Source organism: Ischnura elegans, chromosome 6, assembly GCF_921293095.1.
Source record: "Ischnura elegans chromosome 6, ioIscEleg1.1, whole genome shotgun sequence".
Classification (NCBI taxonomy): domain Eukaryota; kingdom Metazoa; phylum Arthropoda; class Insecta; order Odonata; family Coenagrionidae; genus Ischnura; species Ischnura elegans.
The window spans coordinates 50,670,847-50,693,258 of NC_060251.1; the positions used below are offsets into that span (position 1 = coordinate 50,670,847).

Below are 22,412 nucleotides of genomic sequence, written 5' to 3' on the forward strand. Positions count from 1 at the left end.
TTGGGTGGCCCCAAAATTTAAGATTTGGGGCCACCCAAAATCTGACGCGGCGACATAACCCAAAAGTTTTAATTCAACATGACGAGCACCCGCGAAAGTTTTAACGAAGAATTACGTTGTGTAGATGTTTTCTTTACATTCTTCCTTCCTTACTTTTCCCTCAGAGAGCGCAAAAAACAGTTCGTATTTTTGTTAAGTAATTTTCTTAGGTCACTATCGAGTTGGTCAAAATAAAATCGCGTCGAAAATTTCTACAATTTTCACGTTCGGGATCGGAACACATCCTGGAAATGTGGTAAACCAACGCCACGCTTCATTCCTCGTAATTTCATTAAAATAGTAAATGAATAGCCTTTCGTCGGTCCATAAACTTTGTCCCCAGCCGCGAGGTTTATGGCACCATGAAAAAATTGAAATAATAATAAAAACCATTCTGAAAAATCCTCAACGGTTGTCCTCTTGAGAAAACGTAGAATGACACAGCAATAAAAACCTCTCCGGTCATATAGGAAAGAATTTTTTTCAAATCCTTTCCATTTCCCTCTCTGGGCGGCTATAAACTAATCCGTGGACAGGAGGAGGATGGAAGTTAGGACGACTTGAGGGAAAAGGATAGCCTCGGGACATAGGGTTTGGAAATATTTTTGGGTTTCTCTATGTATATTTACGTTCTTCAATGTGAATGGGAGAAAATTTCTTGGGGTTTCATCTACATCTACATACTAACCCGCAAGCCGCCACAGTAGGTGTGACTCGGAGGGTGTGAGGACACTAGCCGTTTACGCTTAAAAATGTATGCTCTAACGGAATTACGCGTAGCATTTATTTAATTCCTTTACCATGCGGGGAAAATCGAATTCCCATATTGCTTATTCCCATATTATTTTGATATCCATCGCTTCCTTCAGGGTCTCTGTAAGAGATAAGTTTGATATCGACGCAGTTAACTGCTTATTTGGAATTTCACTCATGGATTGCTATACTCCTGATATGCATCTACATACTACCCCGCATGCCGCCTCATTAGGCGTTTGGCGGGAGGTGTTGGGACAGCAACCGTTTACAAATGAAAAAGAAAGGATCTGAGGATATTTTTCCTAGCATTTATTAAAGTTCTTTATTGTTTGTGGGTAAAACGAATTCCCATACCTATCCGTTTGGCAAAATATCTCTCATACTATGTCGTATCTGTCGGACCTGGAAATGTAGTGGGTTTCTAATATGATGTTCTCCGTGTCGCTCGTAAAGGTATACATTCTCAATTTCTCAAGCAATCTAAGCCTAGTGCGCCTCCGGGACGAGCGGTTACCAACCTAATTCGTTAAACATCTATGTAATTCTTTCTGAATCCCCGCAGCAGTTTTCGACGAATGATACAATTTTCCTTTGTATTTTATTAAGTGTACGGATGAAGTCTTTCAGCACCGGATACCGGGTTGCTTTGGATGATATGGCATGGAAGGATAAATGGAGGGCGAGTCAGACGGTTTACTAGTGCTTAGGTTGTATGGGTTCACCCGAAACGCGTGCTTAGCTCCGGGGCAGCGAAAGTCCGGCAGTCGCCAAGGCTCTTAGTATGGACTCCCAGTCTCCTCGTGGAGATGTGTGGGATGCCCAGTCGGAGAGCAGTCAAGCGAGGGTTATATGGCTCCCAAAAACATATATCCCGAGGGCTCGAAACCCATCTTTCCTTCCTCCCTTCGTGTTTTTTTATAGTCGAGAAAAAATGCGAAAAAGGAAAGGAAATATGCGTATAAATGACCGACCACTGGTCGGTTAGGCGTCTAACAAAAACGAGACACGGAATTGTCTCGTTCGAAATGGGACAAGGCGTGGATTTTGGGAGTTTTTTTCCCTCTGTTTTTGGAGCTGCTCCACCTTTTCCCCCACGCTTTTCTCTTTACATGCCATCCCTTCGACATAAAAGTTACGACTCGGAGAAATGACGAAGTGACATTTGTAATATTTTTTATGATTAAACTTTTTTCGGGGATATAGAAGTTTTTTCCATTGCTGTTCTATAAACTCTCTTGTAAATGCTTCATTTTTTATTGTTCTTTATCGCGTCCGTACATGCAGTCATTGTGCCTTTCAATGATTTTGTCCAGGGAATGACTAATCTCATTAATTGATGCGCCGAAGGCGCTTTCCCGCTGTACCGGTGAATTATTTCACCCTAACCAGCCAGATTACAGATGATTATATTTTTTGCGCAATTGTTGTGTGGGTAGTGTTTTGTTTGTGTGAGCAGAAACTTATAACTAATGAGGATTTTTACATATACATATTTTGGATTGAATACATAGATACATTTTCGACCATATATTTATAGCTTTTCTTTACATTGATAGGAGTTAGTTTAACAGCTATATTATAATTTTAATGATGAATATGGAATTTCTTTTCTCTTTTTTTTCTTTTGTCTTTATTCATTTCTTTGAATAAAGTATTTATCATTTTTTCTTTTTTGCATTTTGGTTATTATTATTATTTTTTATTATCTTTTCCATTGTTTTATATATATATATTTTTCCATATTTTTTAATTTTAATTTTATATATATATATATATTTTTTTTTCTTTTCATCATCATCATCATTTTCATTAATTAGGAGTACACAATAGAAAATTATATATAATTCCTTCTTTATATCACCTCACAGTGGAAGACTATTCTACAAGAGAGAAAAACATAGGAAAGACTCATAGACGAGTGATTTGTTGAGGCAGTTTGTATGTGGTGGGGATTGATGGATCATAATCCCATATATTTGTGAGTAATGTGTTTTGAGTTGCCGCGAGTCTGGACTTAAAGTTGATCGCTAATTTGGAGATGAATGTGTTAATAGCGCGAAGGTTGTGTTTGGAATGAGTGGTCCCTTCTTTATCTTATAGTATACCTGAAGCGGCGGATACCTATACCTTTATCGGCTCTCCCACATTTATCACTTGGCATAAATCTAGCAGAAAAATACCGAAATTTACACAAAAATGCTTTGTCTTTGGCAGTTATTTTATGGGGTTTTGGCGAGTCAATATTTTACTTGCTTATTAATGACCGAAAGGCAACTACAGTCATGAACTTTATTTTGTGTGAAGTAATTGAACTATGTCAGTGAAATTTTACCGACGGTTTTCCAGTGCATTTATGAATGTTAATTCATAATTGAGATTTTCCAATTCCTTTGCACTGATTTTGTTGGTGATGGTTCTCTTATTAATTATAATCGTATTCATTTTAAGCTCAACACAGTATTTTGTGAACCCTGTATGGCGAAAGAACCGCAGAATCCATCTCATCCAATCCATCAACGAGCAACGTTGAAGCTGTGTTAGCACTTGTTTCCGAAGTTAAAATTGAGTAAGAGAAGGCAGATTGAACTGAAAATTTGAAGTTGAACTGGCATATCTCAACAATTTTTTTTGGCGTAGGACAAATATTTGCTGAAATATGTGCTGCATATTTATTTTCTATCAAGAACCATGAGAGTAGAATAATATAACACCTGTAGGCTGAGGCTTGTTGCGCTGTTTATCAATAGCTAAACTTCAATTTTTGAATAGAAGTGTTATCATAAATAAGTTGTGATAAGTAAATGTCACAAGTACTTTTTCTCAGAGAAAAAACGTCTTGGGAGAGAGTGGAAGCAGCAGTATGGTTATGGAGGATAAAGATACTCAATTAAAATCTTCTCCGCGAGAACATCGCTATTATTCGATATGCATTCCAGAAGTTCCTTATTAAAAACCAAGTTATATCTTGTGGAGATGCGTTGGTATTAGGTTAAATTATAAAACAAATTAAAGCGTAAAAAGTCGATGAATCTGTGAGCAAATTCGTTCAATTAGCTTAGGTGATTTTGGACCTTGGCGGAGGAACTCCGCGTTGACTTCTTTCCCAATAGAAGTCCATAAACTATGTAATTATTGAATTCGAGGTTCCCCGGACATGGATTGTCAGTGATTTTATACTTCTGTGGTAGGTATATTAATATTCGTGGCGAGTACTCAAGTTGAGTTCTCGGATTTTCGGCCTAAAAATATCGCTGAATTTCATCACCGATTCGATGACGCAATATTTATCTTCGGGGTGCATTTATGAATGATTCATACTTCTTCGTGTTACCTTGCTAAATGGAAATGGAATTCGTTCTGGAAAAGTCAAATGCCATTTTTTTCTTCAAATAACTATCTTCGAAAGAGACAAAAAAAAAACATTTGCGCTTGTTAAACCAATGGGAAAAGTAATAACCTTGTGCGAGCCTGGAATACGTTGCACTTGTCACCCAAATTGATTTAATATTTAAAATAATCCATGCACACCAGGCATCGATCCTTAAGGCCGTTTTACACGGTACACGGAATTGCGCAATCTGACGTACGTGCGAAGGCGCAATCAAAATTGCGTCGTGTAAAGCGGTGAATTGCTAGAACACATGCGAGAATGCGTGGACGCGAGACGGCAAAATAGCCCATGTTCTAATTTCGTTCATGCATTCGCGCAATTCCTCGCCATTTTAGAAATTAATGCAGCTCTAACCTGCGCAATTCCGTGCCCCGTGTAAAACGGCCTTTAGACAACGATTGAATGCATTCCGATTCTCCCGAAGAAGATCATGAAAGTCTGGAGCGTGTTCCGAAATCTCTCGCCGCTTGCTCCCCCCCATTCCCATGGCGGGTATCCCAGACTCATGACACCCCGCCGTTAATGCCCAATGGATTTTGTGGAAAATTGAAATAAGGTCCACCCCTCATCTTTTTTTTAATACCCTCGGTGAACGAGGGAATATTATTCATCCCGAGAGCTGAAGTTGATGGATTGACCTCATGTACGGGGAAGAAGCGGGGACTGGTAGAGGGGGGCCGTGAAGGATGATGTTGGAGGATAGAGAGAGATAGGTTGAGGCTGCGGAGGATGGCGGAGAAGATCAGCTGGAACTGTTTCTGCCGATCATTCCTTCTTAAATATTACCCCGCCTTCTGTTCGTTCCCATATTTTCCGGACCTTCCCCACCCCATTTATTGTTAAACAATATTTTTTGGCTTACAAAATTGGCTCCAAGCTAGGTTTGTATTTGAGTGGCGTAAACAGTGATAAATAATTCAAATTCATTAAATTCCATTTTGAGTATTGCCTTGACTTCTTCTCCTTTCTGTCGTCTTCGGACCTTCCCCACCCCATTTATTGTTAAAAAATAGTTTTTAGCTTACAAAATTGGCTCCAAGCAGCATTTGGATTCCAGTGGTATAAATAGTGATAAAGAATGCTAATTCATTATGTACCATATTGCATATCGCCTTTCCTTCCCATCTTCTTCGGATTTTCCCAATCCCATTTATAGATACACTTTCCGAATTTGTACTCACTGACAAAAATGTTCGGAATTTTTTATCACTGACCAAATCAATTCTAAGCTGCTAAGCTCATTCGGATAATATAATTAGTGATGAATGATAAGATTCAATTCGTTCTTTCTTAAATATCCCTCAGGTTCTTGTCGTGTCTATGCTCTCCGTCTATACTCCATATTTTGAAAAAAAAAAACATTTTCTACTGTAAAAAGCAGTAAGACGACGGTCCCCTTGTCGGATGATATAAATAATTATCAGTTATAAGCATTGATGTCATTCTTGACGTGCTTAAATTTGAGAGAAAGTCATTGCTGTAAGCTGCATGGTACAGCAACCTTTCATTTTTCATTGATACGCATTATAACAAGTTACCCTAGGGTTGATGCCCTGGCAATGAGTGAGTGAATTCGGAATCGATATTTTACGCGAAGGAAAAAGGAAATAAAGTTTTACTTGAATTATGGCGAGAAAATACATATTTATCTAACCACTGATGGAATGCATTAAATATTCATTTGATAAGCGATCCTTTCTCTGAAAAATTTGTGCTGCAACCAATATCATGAATTTAAATGCGTGCATTCAGGTTTATCGGAATCCGATCATAAAATGTATGTATCTTCTTCATTCGTAAATGATCTATCGTTTCAATCGGGAACTTGCTTCTTTTTTACACGATTCACTCAGAGTTATCTTTGCTTTTTAATAAATATTCATCCCATCTATTCTGTATCGTTTTGCTTCTGAATGATTAAAATATCATCAGGATCTGTTTGCGACTGCTTGTGCTTCCAACGTAATATTGGTGTGGGAACCTTGAGAGGTCCAGGGGTTTAAAATAATGGTGTATCGCGGTGGCAGCCAATGGAATTTTAACTCATCCTACCACAGCTTGGATAGAGTTACCGTTGGTGTGCCTTTTCAGTACCATTTTTCTCTCATCCATCATCATTCTTCCTTCGTTTTCTCCGCTGCTCGTAAAAATCAGCTAGAAATGTATTCGCGCTATTAGAGGCCTATTTGTTTTGTACACGATGGAATTCAAAAGCCACGGTTTTAAAATTTATGGTGATGGCTACATAATAACTGGAAGGGCTGAAAATTTCTTATGTATTAAGGTAACGAAAAATTATGCCAATTTTGAACTGTAATCAAAGCAAATGCTTTCCGCTGTTTTCACAACGTAAGATTTCACCTATTTTATAAATACCACACGAAATCGTTTTCAATTGCTTACTGTTCTCTGTTATGGAAGGTTTCAATTAATGTTTTTATTTAAGATCTTTTCTGCGGGACCCCCAAGTTCATGCAACCGAAAGAGTTGTAGTGAATAAAAGCGTTTAAAGTTTTTGTGTTTGAGATGACGTATGGGTTTCTTCTAAATATTGGATGTTTCAGTTAATAAGAGCTGTACAAAGAACTAATCGCGAATTTATGGTTGTAAGGAAACCTGTGAAAAAGAAATATGTGATAAATAGTGCTTAGTAATGAATGGAGAAAAACTTCTTCTCTCGTGTAATTAAGTTTGAAGTACCCTGCTTCCCCTTTCGAAATTATTTTATCGTTTCTTATGGCCACATACTGCTTGAATGAAAAAACAGCTCCCTTATCTATACTTGTGGTCAGTTCATCATCACTTATTTAGAAAGAACATGGGGACATATTTTGTCAAAATAAAGATTTTTTTATTACTTTTGTCAGTAGAACAATTGAATCCGAGAATTAAGATTCATTTTTCTCCATCTGTATGTACTTCAGAGGACTAAAAACCACAAATACTTAAGAGCGGCTTAAGAAATCCGTTTGATAACTTAAGCTTTGTCGTTAATAAGCATGGGCCAGGAAATATTACTTGTTATCGATCTATGTTTGTTTAAAATCCATTGAAAAAACCGTGTTGTCTCTTAATATTGCTTATGGCATTGATTAATGATTTTAAAAATGCACTTTGTATACTTTTATCTCAGTCCGTTATTACATGGTTTTCCTTTCCTCCCTCAAGCGGCGAGTGTCCTTACATTCTTCTTTGTACTCCTGTTGAAGTTGTCTTGTTGCAATCATTTTTCACTTCCTCTCCTTTCATAATTCGTGGCAGCTTGGACAATGTTTCCTTCAAACTTATATTGCTTAACATGAAACCGCGTTCTTCATTTTTATGACGCCCATGCTTTGTAAATCAAGTGAAAGAAAAACTTTTACTCGCTTGTTGAAGTAAGCGGCACTCCTATGCTTCATTCTTCTTCCATTCGTCTACCGTAACTATTTATCTCGTTCTATCCTGGCTTTTTCCATTTTGAACTCTATCTCTCATTATGTTTTACTCATCCGTTCCTTCTCTCTTCTTTTCCTCACATACGGTATTCGGAATGGTAATATATAAATAGGTTACTCTTAGGTTTCATAATTATTGATGATTATTCGTCTTTCTCACTTCAAGATTACTAATTCTTTGATCTTTTTAATAGGCTAGAGATATTGTTTTGGTGTTATTTTTCGTATTGTACGGGATTAAACTGCATCCTGATGAATCGCCTACGTACTTATTAAATAATTTTAATAAGGGTGACAACATTGATCCCTTTAGTTGTATAAAGTATATAAAACCCATGAATGATAGACGGAAAATATTCAATATCGCAGCGTTTCTAAAATCTACTTTGATGTTTAAGTTAGGGATTCATCGATTCTCCAGTCTGTCTTTGTGAGAATGTAACTCCAGTGCTAGTTTATAGACCACTCGTACATGGTTACGAAAAAGTAGTGATCTCTACCTTGAGGTAGACTTAAAGAGATAACAATACCTTTAAACTTTGATTTTGACAGTCATGAAAACGCTGTCTGTCGTTTTTATCATCTTATTTTACAATTTATTTTAGTGCAAAAACTGTCTTACCTAATTTAATCACCATATTTATTCATCTTATTCATAGGCTAGGATCTATTAACTTTGGATACATTTAATTCAGGAAACTAGATGGCATATTGCCAGTTAATCCGTTCCATTTTTCTTTCCTCGTGTTAAAATCAAATTCGATTATTTTTTTATTATGCTTCTAGAATTTAATTATTTCCTTAGTTTAGCATTATTTATAAAAAAATGACTAGACGTTTGTAATTCTCTACGAAAAACAAATTTTTTTGCAGCTATATTTGGTTATTTCATGAGCTCGTGTTATGTTGTTACTATCTTTATCACTTAAGATAAGGTCATTAAAGCGTTTTAAACCACCCATATTTAAAGTATAAAATTCTTATTCCGTCAACTGAGCATGTCAGGGTGAATTAGTGTTTATATTCATATCATCAATTGGCCTGTAATTTTTTCATTACATCATAACCAAAGGCACTGAATCTTTTGGTTCCAACATCTAAGTTTGCTTTTTGGCTTGGTACATGACTTGTCATTTACTTCATGTATATATCCTATAGCCTTCACTTGCGCTTATTTCGTTCTACCTCGATTTTTACTCCCTCTTTTAATTTCTCCTCCGCATTTCTTTCTCTCGCCCTTCCATCTCCATCCGTTCTTTCCATTCTTAATCTTCTCCTCTTGCTGATTGCCTCGCATCGTGGTTCCTCATCTCCCGTCCTTCATTCCGGTGTTTATCATGCCCTTCCTTCCATCTTGATTTATGGCTTTCTCCCCCCCACGCCATCCGACCTTTCTACCTCCCGAGGACCACGTCCAAAAGGCGTGATGGAGCTTCCTCATCATCCGCTCGGTCGCTTCTCCTGGAAATTCCTTCGGGAGGCAATTGTTTTTCTATCGGAAGCAGTTCTGTGGGGAAATCGCGGAGATTTAAGGTGGTAGGAAGGTGCTGCCCCGGGTTTCTCTGGGATTAGGCGTGGCAGGTAAATGAGGAACTGCTTGATCTTGATCGATGGTGTTCACGAACAGTGTCTAGAAGATTTTCGTTAATCTGTTGTTCTGTCCATCCAAGCTAACATATAAAGGTGAATTGTAATTATAGAGCGAGTTTCTATATTGTATGCTTTTCCTAAGCTGGTAATCCACCGACTCGATTTTCATAACTATATAGAAATCCTTGGGTGATAATAAAGCTACTCTATTGCACACTGCCCACTCAAATATTGTTTACCAACGAAGATAATATTCAGTCACACCATGAGAACCTGAGAACCATCTTGTTTATCTATTATTATTCCCTTCTGCGATAGCTAGTAAAGGTAAATTGTGAATGTGGAGCGCACTATTACGTTGCACGTTTTTCCGAGACTAGCAATCCACCTTTTCAATTCCCATAGCCATTGCGAAACTTTAGTGAGGATATACTTTTTTAGTGCACGCTACATTTATATTGTTTGCCCTTGAGGATAATACCCTTACCGACCACGTGAAAACAAAACAGGTAGCTGTACCTGAGTGTATCTACTTGTTAGAGCCTTAGAACGTAGGCATTTTGTTGCTTTTGCGGTGAGGTAATTTTGCTTCATGGCTGCAGTTTTAAGAACGCTAACTAAAGAAGTTATTCTATCGGTATGGCTTGATGTCTCCGATAGGTTACTCCCACTTTTTTATTTGTGGCTGTTGTTTTTAAATAAGAAACGCTTTTGGTACTCTGCGACTTTAATACACAAAATTATTTATGTTCTGAACTATTTTTCCATTCATTCTTTTTAACCCACGTGTACTCTGTTTCCACTATAATGCCACTTGTATGTGGATATTATCCAGTCATTTCTTTCCACGGTATCCATTCTATTCTTAGGAGTGATTAAGTCGTAAAATTAGATTCGTGAAAAGACTGGCTGATTTTGGAAGGTGTTTCATGTGTAGAGTTCTCGAATCCTGCAGAATCATTTTGAGTTAACCGTTTTCCTGATTTGTATTTTCTAAAATAATAGTGCAACTTTGGTGAAATCGTCTAGTCCTTGCGGGGCTTTTTGATGTGATTAAATGTGCTTTCCTCCGAGGAAACTTCTTAGCTTAATGTAGGAAACATCTCAACTGCCGTCGAATGCAGAACACGTATACCTGCCAGAACAAAGCCTTAGGGTGTGTCGGGCAACTTCCGAATCCTGTCTCATTTGAGTTACTGTTAAAAAAGTTCCTTGGCAGTTACCGTCTGGGTCCAACGTTGTCTTAAGAGAAGTTATCTCATTAGACCTTTGATGTCTTCCCCATTTAATGCTAAATGTCGTCAATTTTGCTAAGTACTAGTTATAATTATCTTCATTTCCCAATGGCAATCGAAAATTACCATTTTATTTCTTTGCTAAAGTGTTAGTAATTATAAAACAATGCGCAATGTATAGTTAATGATATGCAAATTATTCAGGAAGTGCTATGTAGATTCTGTATTACGTCAAAGGTGCTGCCTGTGATTTAATTTAAATTACCTCAAGCGAGCCAGTAACTTATAACCTACATAGTCCTCTACTATGGAAGCATTGCCGTTGGCTGATTAACCTTGCTTCCAGGGATGCGATTTCATTTTAGTGTTTGTTATTTTACTTAGGACCACGTCATTTTTCCCTTATAGGTTAACCTAATATTTGCTCATTAAGTACATGAAATACTGCCCGTAAAACAGGAAAATAGTTTTTGGAAGCTTCCATGCTGTGTTTTGATGGGCTTTATCCAGTGTTAATTATAACTCAATAAACGTGGCTCGTCATTGTTTGCATCGGTAAAATACCGGAGCATAGGTTAAGGGGTAACTTTTAGTTTAGTTTCACATCACTCAATTTTGAAGACAGATATCGATTGGCTGGAATGCTAACGCGAAAAATTCTTGGGAAAGTATTCACGCTCTCCCGTAAAAATGAATGAACATTACAATACACCTAAAAGCCCGTTCCTTGGATTTATGAGGTTTTAGGTTCTCATTCTTAGAAATCATACGGTTGCAAATGACTTACGTGAAATATATTCCTTCTTCATTTTTCCACCTTTACCATCGCGTAGTTTCATTAATGACACGTTTGAAAAGAGAGTTTTATTTTGATCCTACTCGGTGATTGTTCGGTATCTTCGTATTTTTTGGGGATTGGATGAAAATTCTGTGTGGATACAAAGTTGCAAAGTATCCGTTATAGATATTAAATTACAATTAGGATTAAAATTTAGCAATTTCCGGGCTGAAGGTCAAACTTTGATCTACAATACCACGGGAGTCATTTATAGGTGATGTTGATATTCGGTTCCTATTGCGTTTTATTCGTTCAGTTGCTTGGTGCCCGGACTTAAGGCAGCTATTTTTGTGCCGATCTAGACCTTACAGCTCTGACTTGATTATGTTATGGCTGACTTACTCCCTATTGAGTGGTCGCTCGTTTTGATGAAGTGATTTCCTTTTCCATAAGGCGTACGATCGTGAGGTACTTCCCCCGAGTGGGCCATCTTATTGCCTAGAGGCGACGTTAACCCACTCTTCGTCTCCGACCTCAAAGTAACAGAATGCACCTTTTGCGGAACAGGAAGCCAAATGCTTTTTTCGGTCACATGGCGAAGTTAAAAAGCGTTTCTGGCTAATGCGAAGGTCTTCTATTTAACTTTAAATTCTCAACTGTCTGAATCCCAAGCGAATTTTTACAACCAATTCGTTTGTTTGTATCCTTAAAGAGATATTAATATCCACAAGTTGCAAAAACAAATGCCGACGTTTCACGAGAAATTCACCAATGATATACAACTTTAATAGCCAATGTAAGTATTTAGCAGTAATACGCATGAGTATAGTATCCTTGATTCAAACATCTTCGCAAGTGAGAATGAAGTGTCTGGAGAATTTCAAAAAAAAGGTTTTCATCTGCCTGAAAAATTATGCATTCCCTAGATTTCCTCATCGTGAGGTAAAGGGTGTCCATCGTGGAAGACATTCCCGGAAGACTTGTCTGTCTCATGCGCTGAAAGTGAACAATGCCTTCATTGTTTGAAAATGAATATTATAAGCACAACTGCCTCTTGCATTTGGTGGTGGGTGGTCAAATTACTTGATCTCATTTTTGATCTCCGGAAATCTATAATTAGAGTTACGAAAAAAATTATCATTTAGAAAGATTAAGGAACTGAACACAGTAAGGAACACCGAGGTTTGTCGTAGAAGAGATTTCCAAAAAGCCTCTTATGAAATTATAGGTATTTCATTAGAGGTCGGTATATATCGTGCATGTACGAAACGTGGAATATGAGATAAAAAATTCGAAATTTAGTCATGGTTACGAATGGCGAATTTTGGATGGAAATTATAAAATTAGGAACGAAAAGTGCAAATGAGTAATGAGGAAGTAGGAGGTTCTCCGAGAGAAATAAAAAGACCATATGAAGATTTTTTAAGGATTTTAGTATTCAGGCATCAATTAATCAGTTGGTGGAAGGAAAGAATTTAAAAATGGCGCTGGAATTGTAGGAAATGCTGACGGATATGAAGGTCGAAGGTATAGACAGGGGCGAAGAGAAAGAATGAGTATGGTGTAATCTATGATTGAATGTAACTAACTTTAATCTCCCATCAGATAGTTGAGCCTGCTATGGGGCCTAGTGCTGAAACGTTATACCATACAAATTAGGCGCATTTAAATATACCTTTGCTCTGTTCTTTCATTCATAATAAGCTTGTGCACAAAGAAACCCTAAAATGATTGGAGTTTTGTAAGAAGACGGCCCTGTACGAAATGCTTTGCAGATTGAATAAATGAAATGAAAATGACAACTTTACGAGTCACACTGACGTTTCACATATTTAAAAAAAAACCGATCGGAGTAATGCCGATCAGTGTCAAGCACACCCTCCTAGGCAGAGATAAAGAAAAAGAATGGGTAGAGCTAAACTACATTTGAATGAGGTAAAATGATAGATAAACGTTATTATGGCCAAAGATTTATATTATTAACCGAGCCAGGTTTTAGCAAACTATCTCATTTCTAAAGAACCAACAAATATGCCATTTTTAACCTTGAAAATAAGTTTGTCGAAAACTCAGTCAGTTAATAATAAAATCCTGTGGACCACATAAACATTTTCCTCTCGTTATATTTCCTGTTTAGACCTTACTGTGAATTGAAGAGGGAATCTATGAAGGGAGGGGAGGCTGCCAGAATGGTGTAGAAGGGTATTTTGTTGTTGAAAATGTTGTTGAAGGGGTTATTTTGTTGTCCGACCATGGGGGTGGGGAGAAGAATGGAGAAGGTGAAGTGGACGGAGAGAGTAGGAACGAAGAAGTTCTGGACATGGTGGGTGAGTTGAGGCAGCTTCTAGATGAAATACGAAGGAGACAGAAGGCATGGAGCGAGTACATATCGGGGAGACGACGTTGAAAACAGTGTTAGCGGGTAGAATGTTGGGTAAACGAGGGAGAGGAAGGAAGAGAATAGGATTTTTAGACAAATTGAAAGGGAGTAGGCCTTATTGTGAATTGAAGAGGGAAGGTGAGACTTTCAAAATGCTCTTTAAGTACTCCATGGAAACCTACCTTAATCGGACGAATAGCTTAATGAAAATAATGTTCCCTGTTACACAGTCGCTCAAAATAAAGTTGTAATTTGATGTATGCTTGAATGAACGAATCAATATTTACTCAACGCGTTTCGGTTTTCGCGTGCCGCTCAGCGTCGATTCGCAGAGAGCCATGGCGTCGCGTCGTCGACGCAATGCGTGTGCGTGCCGTCTGGCGAGAAGGCGCACGGGGCGGTGGCGTGGGAGGCGGCAAGGAGGGATGATAGGCGCCCCCGCTCGATACACTCCGTCGTCGCGAGGAGGCGTTCTGCTGTGCGCTCTCGGCGGCGAGTTCCCTGCTAGGCGAGGAGGAGAATGAATGCTGAGGAGAAGGGGAAGGCGTGAGGAGGGAGGAGGGGGGATGATGTTCATGCGGGGAATGGAGGGGGGGGGGGGGCAAGGGAGGAGTAACTTCTTCTCGCCGGGAGGGGTGGGGGAGTTGTGCTCCATGCGGCGGAGCGGATTGGCCGCAAAGCCGCGATCACGTGACGTACCATTTGGACGTAAATGCTGGATGGAGAACAATGACTGATGATGGCAGGGAGAATGAGGGAGAGAGAGAGACCTTGTATTCCTTGGTTTGTTTTCTTATTGCTCTTATTTTGGTTGAAGTGAAGGTTAGGAGCAGTGAAGCGGTGCACTGGCTCACCATCTTGGGGTCCTCGGTTCAATACTTGAGATTAGGTTATTGTTTTGATGGTGATTCCTTGTATGTAGTGACTTAGCTTTTTGGTATTGTTCCTGTCTCGAATTAAGTGAAGGGTAGTAGCAGTGACTCGGTTTGTTTTCTAAGAAAACAAAAAAACTTTTCTTATTGCTCTTCTTTTGGTTGAAGTGAAGATTAGGAGCAGTGAAGCGGATGCAATGGCTCTCTATCTTGGGTTCTTTGGTTCAAAACCTGGGTTTACATCATTGTTTTAATTGTGATTCTGTGTAAGTAGTGATGGTGAGCTTCAGGATATTGTTTCTATCTCGAGTTAAGAAAACGGTAGTAGCAATGACTCGGTTTGTTACCTTATTGCATTTCTTTTGGTTTAAGTGAACGTTAGAGACAGTGATGCGATTGCACTGGCTCGCCGGTCCTTGGTTTAATACCTGAGGCTAGGTTATTGTTTTGATGGCGATTCTGTGTATATGTATGGGACTTAGTGAGCTTAAGGATATTGATCCTCTCTCTAGTTAAGTAGAGGGTAGTAACAATGACGCGTATGCTCTAGCTTTCCGTGGAGGAGTCCTCGGTTCAAATCTATTTGGCTAGGATATTGTTTTCATGGTAACTTGATTTATATTACCCACTCAGTGAGCTAATAGGAAGGTTTTTGAGTACCTTTCTTAATCTCACCGTGATTCGAAGGTCAATACCTTAATCATTATCATTTGACCCAGGACTATAGCCAAAGAAGTTTCCAGTTGTTTTTAGTAGTGGGTGCATTTCGAGAGAGGTTTGCTTGGAGGGTGTTATCAAGACCGTGTCTCTAAAAGTTTTGGGGGGATTTGAACACTCTACCCTTCTCTCGCTGCGGACTTGATTAGAACCTTCGTTAACAGCTGTCGGATAAAGTAGCGCGCACTTCTCCATGTAAATCAGGCTCTAATTCCAATCTTCCTCGTCTAAAGCGCCGATGCATATAGATTTGTTCGATTTTTTTAATTAATCGAAGCCGTGGTCAATCTTTTTGGCCATTGCCGACAGAGAATAACGAATTTTACTTATTTTGTCTATATTCCATGGACACCGATCAGACACCCACACCTTGGTTGCTAGTGGTGGTTAAATTTATTAGTAAATAAAATGTTATAATTGAAACAACAATAGCCGGGAAACGTTGGTTTGGACAGTGACTTTAACACTGTGAAGGGAGTACGAATCCAGTGAGGGTATGAGAGGTCGGTCTAAGGCATTTCGACTTAGAACACATTAGGAATCGAAGATTATAGATATGTAGCAAGGGTAAACTTTGATTTAACAAAACGAGAAAAGACTATTGCTACGCCGTAGTATTTTTTTAATTTCTTACTTATGAGGAAGCAATCGTTAGTCAAAATATAATGAAAATTTCCCACAAACGGTAGTAGAATAAAATGTTTCTCTTCCCTGTATTTTTTTTGTGTTTCCCCTTTTCCCATCACAGCCCACTGGGTTTTTTGGGCACTTCTTTCATGGTGATGATTGCGAAATAGCGTCTTTGAATAATAATCGTCAATGATACAGTTAACAATGATATGTATACCCATCCTCCCGACTTACAGTGATAGAAAGTATACTACTAAAGCATCAATTAGCGCTTGTCGATGATCGAAGTTTTCCGAAAAATGATGCCTATCAAGAATATGCGGTTGTCGTCGTTTTTATCTGTAGGAGCGATGTACGACACTTGCAATTCATTTTCCGCCAGGTTAGAGCAAAATATTTCTTTATTGACCGAATCAAATTAATCGTCTTTCCAAACAGTGTTTTTGGATTTTCACTGTGATTCGAATCAGCCGCGACCAGTTTTTTCGGCCTTAATCGATTCATGTGGGGTTCGGGTAGCTGTGGTGGCTAGAGTGTTGACTTTCCACCCCGTGGCCTAGGGTTCGAATCCCGCCGGTGACAGAGGCTTTTTAGAGTCTGCCTGCTCCCTTCTTGAATGTTGTGTGGAGGACATTTCAAGCGCAACACTCCGTCCGTCGGATGGGACGCTAAGCCGTGGTCCCCTTGGCGCCTTTCGTTAAGAGCAGGCTAATGCCGACGCCGGGTTTCTCTCCACTCTTCCTTTCCTACTCTTCCCTCATGGCGCAAATGACTTCCGCTGTCGGTCGCCTCCTCCAAAATACCATGCCATACTTCGTTTCATATCCAACGTTTTCACGAAAAATCAAGGACTACCATACTCCATAAAATTCTTTGGAATTTAGTTTGACCCAAACCCGTTAACACGACAATTTTTGCGGAGAAAACATTTTTTTCAACCAGTTCTAAGTGTGGAGGCGTTGGTGTCAGTAAATAATTCTGGGTATTTGATCGCTTCTGGTGTTCATCAGTGAAACCTAAGGTAGCAGAGGCTAACATATTTATTTAAATAACAATTTATCAAAGCTGAATTTCCAGGGCAGCCTGTTTATTCCTGATTGAATTCGATTATAGTTTTTCCAAATGCAGACCTAACTTACGGAAATCAGCATTTTAGATATCAATGGTCCGTTTTTGTGATTTTTGAATACTGGGTTCCTGGAATAATTTCTTTACACTTATGGATACTTAATTAGGTCCCAAAGATATGCACACAGAATATGTTGGATGGTAGAGTGAACTTCAGTGATGAGATAATAGGTTGTCAGTTACATGATACATGATACACAGTCCACATGATACTGAATCAGCGTTAACCTTAAAAGATTTGCTTGGATGTAATATTTTTTCTAAGAAATAATTACTTTGAAAACTTCAAAAATCGAATTAAACTTGTCATGAGGTGAAAATTGTTGCAGTTTAATATTTTATTTTAACATAATAAAAAACTATTTCGTATACTAATCACTATTGAAATAGGATTGATCTTCATTGTATGATTATTTTTTGATCTTCATTGCATGATTATTTTTTCATAAAGAGGAACGTACTGTTGCTATTTGTTCACACATTGTTCTTAAGTATTAATTTACTCGCATCGAATAACTCAAGCACACCAATTTTGTAATCACCCCAGCAGTTTTCCTATATCTTGCTACCACAAGTACCACCGATGCTACTTCATAGCATCCCCCATGAAGTCATTGACCACGAAAACTAATATAGTTTGGTTTAAAGGCTCTTTTTGAATGTTTTCTTTTCGCATTAAGTTTACGTATATGTGTGTACATTCTTGTGTGTGCATGTTAAGTGTGACAAAATTAATCCCCGATTAAGTTTTGACTACCAGGATGAAACTATTTATGTAATCTAAACATCATTCTTGAACTCAGCAAAAAAAATTGGTTAAAAAATAATTTTAGAACGGTCATCTGTGAGTTTTGCCAAGACTGATGAGTTACGGCATGTAACGATTCATTGTACATGAAAAACGATATATTATGATTAATATTAATACTATTGACGTTTTATTTCATCGGGAGATTTTGAGCTCCCTTTTTATAAGCAGTTCAGTTGATTTAAATGCCCTTGATAGCTGCCTTTCAACTGTAGTCTCACCGAAAAAATATAAATGTATCTCAGTTCTCATTGCATTCACCTTGATCACAACAGAAACTTGCTATTAAATTGTTACCTACGCTATTAGAAATGCCTGTATTTTATAAGTTTTCTGTATATTTATGTATTCACGAATAGGGATACTGGTTATACTGAGCAAAATTCACCTGTCAGTCATAAACGATTCCAATATTGCATCCCAATTTAGAGATACCCAATTGGTTTGAAAATTAATTTCAAAATAGCACCCCTTTCGGCTAATGTGGGGCATTATTTTGTATTCCCGTGAGTCATATCAACATGTGTCATGGGGAAAACCCATTGCAAAATGTTGACTTCTTCCTCTATTCTCAAATTATGATGTAGGTATCTTTACTTGACTTAAGTGTGTAGACAGCTGATTAGTCTGTGATTCTTTCATTTGACATAGATATAAGATCGCCTTCAGGATTTGAACATGTTACCTATTAGTTTACTGGGTTCTTAATATAATCGTATTCTTGGACATAGGCTGTCTTTTTTTCACAAGTCAGTGTTCAAGATAGTAATGGTAACTTCTATAAATATTCTATTCTCAACTCAGAATATGATAATGAGAGGCGTCGAAAATAATGGAAAGTAATCGAAAGCGATTTAATTTACACTTTTAGCCGTCATCTTATGCTGAAATTGTACCGCGGTGAGTTTTAGTACACGTTTTCTTTATATCTGCCTTTTTTGCAAGGTAAGTTAAATGAATAAATATTTGTGGATGCAGCTATTTTTAATGAAGGAGTTATTAATTAATTTTAAACCAGAACATGCGAAGTTTATTCAACTCAATTTAAATAATTGTAATATAAATCTTCCTTATGAAGAGGTATTTAATGCGACAGCCCGCTGGAATTTTTTTCTCGGATAAACTTTTCAGGCACATTCAAAGTGGCATATATGCTGGCCAGAAAAATACAAACCAAGCTTTGTAGATGGAGGAACTTCTGGCATTCCTCCGAAAAAGTTTATTTCATAGAAAGTGATTTGTGGACACATTTCTTACCTTTTTGGCTGCAAGACCGTGCCGAGCATGCTCCATTCTGAGGCTCAAGAAAGTAGGGCTGGTCACTGCCTTCTGAGTACTTGGGTCAATTCCTTATCTTCCGCTACCGCTCAACGTCCGAAATCCACTCCATTGCCGTCCGACTTGGCCGGGGCGGAGGCGGCATCTCGCGCGCGACCGAGTCACCCGACCGTCGTCAAAAAACTCTCCGCCGGGCCGCCCGCCCGCTCACCGCCGCCGCCGGCGCGGACGTATCGGCGGCCGAGGAACTCCGGACCTATCTCCCCCACTCTTCCTCCTGCGCCACTTGTAGTATCTCGCCGAGTAGTGGGCGGTACGGTCGATGATGACGTAGTGGTTCCAATCGAGAAACTTCCTCTCTCCCAGCCATCTACGGTTTTCTCTCTCCCATGCATAACTACCTCTTTCTCTCCATCTTGTGATCTTTGTGTGCCTCCCACACTGCCTATCCCTTCTACGCCCTCCATGAACCGACTCCACGTCCAAAGCTCACCCTCTCCTTCCCCTCCCATTCCCCCTGACTGCTTCCCCCGCCACGAGTCCGTATCATTCCCCATCCCACCATGTTCCCCGCCCTCCCCTCAACACACCCTATGATATTAGGCATGCTCTACCCATCCCATCATCTACTTAATCTCATCTCTTCCCCGGCCAACTCCGAAACGCCGCCTCACCTCCGTCTTGCTTTATTTTTTCGTTTGTTCTACTTTAAGTCCCGAATCTCGCTCTTTACGGTTTTCATAGCTTTACACTTTCATTGTATTCCTTTTTTTATTAGAATGAAATGAATCTCAGGCGACGTGGAATCGAAAGACAGTATGCATGGGCATACCTAGGATTAAAATTTGGGGGGGAAGGCAAGCCGTGGTCATTCAAGTTGTAACATTTTAGCTCATAAAAGGTTAATGAAAACAAACTTACAAACTTTTTAGGAAATTATGCTTATAAAATTATTTTCTTGAAAAAAATTATGATTTTTTTGGCTCCATGTCTTATGGTAATATCATTTTTCTTCAAAAGAAATTTTGTTCAAAACTTTCGTTTTAAACTAAATTTATTTTCACTTCTGGGGGGAGGGAGGGGCAGTTGCCCCCTCTTGTCCCATGCTAGGTACGCCTATGACAGCATGTACTCCGACTATAATCCGGCACTTAAATTCTGCAATTAAGTGGTATATTGGCGGGAGCCGTTTGATCAATCACTTGCCACGCCTACGCCCTACAAAGAGTGCCATTGCTCCCTCAACTGCAATGCACCGATGTAACTGTGCGTTCCTCATCCCTCCATCTGAGTTTCAATATAAGAAATGACAGAGGCTTTTCAAAAACTATCACATCCTTAAAAAGTGCTATTATTTTCAACACCCAATGTTTTGATGATACAATTATTGAGAACATAAATTAAAATTTATGAAAATTGTGAAATTTTACCTCTTATTTTGAATACGCAAAATTATTAGCATCTAATTGTGACACTTTTCTGGCGTCGAAAAATGCGAATTGCAAAAATAACAAGAAATTTATTTACACTAAAACCCTGACATATGGTGCGTTAAAACATTAGAAACATGAGGGTACGTATTGTTCACCATTTTCGACATTTTCCAGTAGAGTGCTCCCTCTATAGTCAGGCACTTCATTTCTCTGACCATGCCAGTAAGCCAGCGTTTTTATACCGGCAGCTACCAATCGGGTAGTTCGGTTATTTCGAGTAGTATACCATGCAGGTGAGACTTGTCCAACTCAGAAATTAGGGGAAGTAATTCTTACTGAGAAGGGAGCTTTCCACTTCAATAGAACGATGTAGACAAAAGATACGAAAAAATACGGTACTGAAATGTAAGATTAATTTTTCTTCATTGTAGTTATACTTTATGTGAATACTTAAATTGCGTGTATGTCCTAATATACTGTATAATAAAATGTATTATATATATAGATGTATGCATGCGAGGTAGTTGAGATTTTGTGTCCTACCAGAACATTTTTTTTCGTCCCACACGTCACAGTAACATCTAAATAAATTAGCGGAAGTTAAGAGCTAACCCATCGATCTATACGGTTAATATTTGTTTTCATCATTTGCCGCTTTCATTGCGATAATGCTTGAGCTGGCCTGAAATTCTTTTAGTTTGCGTACGATTCCCTCATTTAAAATGAAGTTAACATACGGTGTTGATTTGTGGAAACATCTCTACAATTGAGAATGTAATCATTTCATATTTCTCCTACTGTTCGATTATGTAAATATTTTCTTCGAACTGCAAAACGCTGCTTCTTCTTTTCTTTTTCTTATTACTCGAAAATATTTTATCACCTCCTCTGTCTTTTTTTAGTTACTTTTTTCTCACGCGGCTCGTGCACGATCTTTAGTTATTGGTGTATTTTTTGTGCCGTATCGGAAAGGAATGTCTCCATTCTCCGCTCCTTTCTAAATTGGTTCGTATTGAGTTCGGTTAATGGCTATCTAGAAGATTTGAAGGGTGACAAATGGAAAGCAATATTCACAACTTGGAAAATGGCAATGAATTAGTGGTCTCGTAATCTAGAAAGTAAACGCCATTCGAATCATTGTTTACATTTAAAACTGGTTTTTCATTTTTACCTATTTCATTGCTTTAACACATGTTCCAGTGCTTTTACGTTACATTTTCTCGAGGGAATGAAATGAACATTAGGCGATGGTGTGTCAAAGCGTCTCGAGTAAATGTTTATTTAAAGGCTGTTCCATGAATCAGCTTATGTGATCGTTCTCTTCGATCTTCCAAACCATACCGAACCTTCTTCATCCCATGTTTTTCGTGGAAAAACCAACGCTTCCCATTGGATGTGTTTGGTAATTGTTACCTTTATGCCGTTACGTAATTCCACGTCGTATATTTTAAACCTAAATCCGGGCCTATCTACGTTACTTCGAATTGAGTTCCGGCAAACGGGATTTAAGGGTCGTGAAAATATGATAGCAACTATGATGTGGTCATTGGCAATGTCAATGCTCTCGTAATCTTAAAGTAGAAATAAGTCGTTCTTTGCGGTTGAACTCTGTTTTCATTCTTGGCAATTTCATTGCGCCACAGCGTGAGTAGGTAGCTGATTGAACCCTTATTAAAATGTGAATATTCTTTAATGATTAGAATTAAACGAAATCAAGACGCCAATTCTAATGCATATATGTAGAAATACGAATTTTATAATATGGAGAATGAAGATTTCTATGGAATTTAATGTATAAATAAACTATTAATTCATATTCCTCGTACTACAAATCTCTACTTATACTCCATTGTATTTTTAGTTGGTTTTGCTTTAAGTTTCACGCCTCTTCCTCAATGTGTTAGGTCTCGTGATATTTTTGGTGTCGTATTTAAACGGTA

The 22,412-nt window shown here is 38.4% G+C and overlaps 1 long non-coding RNA gene across 1 annotated transcript in view; it reads right to left on the reverse strand.

The window, feature by feature from the left end:
- LOC124160349 overlaps positions 1–19,481 on the reverse strand; it is a 58,474-nt gene extending 38,993 nt beyond the window's left edge. Inside the window, exon 1 of the long non-coding RNA XR_006865143.1 lies at positions 19,019–19,481. This is a non-coding gene — a long non-coding RNA (uncharacterized LOC124160349). The remainder of the gene's footprint in view (positions 1–19,018) is intronic.
- Between the last annotated feature and the right edge of the window lie 2,931 nt (positions 19,482–22,412).